We start from the raw sequence: 2,003 nt of genomic DNA, 5'->3' as shown, positions 1-2,003 counted from the left end.
TTCCCCGGGGTGAGTCTGGAGGAGTGGGGGGTGGCTCTGGAGGTGCTCCGGGGGCTCCAGGGGGTGCTTGGTGGAGACCATGCCCAGCCAGAGTGTCCCTTCCCCGGGGTGAGTCTGGGGAGAGTGGGGGGTGGCTCTGGGGGTGCTCCGGGGGCTCCAGGGGGTGCTTGGTGGAGACCATGCCCAGCCAGAGTGGCCCTTCCCCGGGGTGAGTCTGGGGAGAGTGGGGGGTGGCTCTGGAGGGCCTCCGGGGGTTCCAGGGGTTCCAGGGGTTCCAGGGGGTGCTCGGTGGAGGCCATGCCCAGCCAGAGTGGCCCTTCCCCGGGCAGAGTCTGGGGAGAGTGGGGGGTGGCTCTGGAGGTGCTCCGGGGGCTCCAGGGGCTGCTTGGTGGAGACCATGCCCAGCCAGAGTGGCCCTTCCCCCGGGTGAGTCTGGGGACAGTGGGGGGTGGCCCTGGAGGGCCTCCGGGGGTTCCAGGGGGTGCTCGGCGGAGGCCATGCCCGGCCAGAGTGTCCCTTCCCCGGGCAGAGTCTGGGGAGAGTGGGGGGTGGCTCTGGAGGTGCTCCGGGGGCTCCAGGGGTTCCAGGGGGTGGTCGGCGGAGGCCATGCCCAGCCAGAGTGTCCCTTCCCCGGGGTGAGTCTGGAGGAGAGTGGGGGGTGGCTCTGGGGGTGCTCCGGGGGCTCCAGGGGGTGCTCGGCGGAGGCCATGCCCAGCCAGAGTGTCCCTTCCCCGGGGTGAGTCTGGAGGAGTGGGGGGTGGCCCTGGAGGTGCTCCGGGGGCTCCAGGGGCTCCAGGGGGTGCTCGGTGGGGGCCATGCCCAGCCAGAGTGTCCCTTCCCCGGGGTGAGTCTGGAGGAGTGGGGGGTGGCTCTGGAGGTGCTCCGGGGGCTCCAGGGGGTGCTTGGTGGAGACCATGCCCAGCCAGAGTGGCCCTCCCCCGGGGTGAGTCTGGGGAGAGTGGGGGGTGGCTCTGGAGGGCCTCCGGGGGTTCCAGGGGCTCCAGGGGGTGCTTGGTGGAGGCCATGCCCAGCCAGAGTGTCCCTTCCCCGGGGTGAGTCTGGGGTGAGTGGGGGGTGGCTCTGGGGGTGCTCCGGGGGCTCCAGGGGGTGCTCGGCGGAGGCCATGCCCAGCCAGAGTGGCCCTTCCCCGGGGTGAGTCTGGGGAGAGTGGGGGGTGGCTCTGGGGGTGCTCCGGGGGCTCCAGGGGCTCCAGGGGGTGCTCGGTGGGGGCCATGCCCAGCCAGAGTGTCCCTTCCCCGGGGTGAGTCTGGAGGAGTGGGGGGTGGCTCTGGAGGTGCTCCGGGGGCTCCAGGGGGTGCTTGGTGGAGACCATGCCCAGCCAGAGTGTCCCTTCCCCGGGGTGAGTCTGGGGAGAGTGGGGGGTGGCTCTGGGGGTGCTCCGGGGGCTCCAGGGGGTGCTTGGTGGAGACCATGCCCAGCCAGAGTGGCCCTTCCCCGGGGTGAGTCTGGGGAGAGTGGGGGGTGGCTCTGGAGGGCCTCCGGGGGTTCCAGGGGTTCCAGGGGTTCCAGGGGGTGCTCGGTGGAGGCCATGCCCAGCCAGAGTGGCCCTTCCCCGGGCAGAGTCTGGGGAGAGTGGGGGGTGGCTCTGGAGGTGCTCCGGGGGCTCCAGGGGCTGCTTGGTGGAGACCATGCCCAGCCAGAGTGGCCCTTCCCCCGGGTGAGTCTGGGGACAGTGGGGGGTGGCCCTGGAGGGCCTCCGGGGGTTCCAGGGGGTGCTCGGCGGAGGCCATGCCCGGCCAGAGTGTCCCTTCCCCGGGCAGAGTCTGGGGAGAGTGGGGGGTGGCTCTGGAGGTGCTCCGGGGGCTCCAGGGGCTGCTTGGTGGAGACCATGCCCAGCCAGAGTGGCCCTTCCCCCGGGTGAGTCTGGGGACAGTGGGGGGTGGCTCTGGAGGGCCTCCGGGGGCTCCAGTGGCTCCAGGGGGTGCTCAGCGGAGGCCATGCCCAGCCAGAGTGGCCCTTCCCCGGCCTCATATGCGGCAGAG

The sequence above is a fragment of the Eucyclogobius newberryi genome, unplaced genomic scaffold (genome assembly GCF_026437365.1).
Source record: "Eucyclogobius newberryi isolate DKJ021-1_F unplaced genomic scaffold, fEucNew1.0.hap1 SCAF_540, whole genome shotgun sequence".
In the NCBI taxonomy this organism is placed as follows: domain Eukaryota; kingdom Metazoa; phylum Chordata; class Actinopteri; order Gobiiformes; family Gobiidae; genus Eucyclogobius; species Eucyclogobius newberryi.
This window is presented reverse-complemented; position numbering follows the sequence as displayed.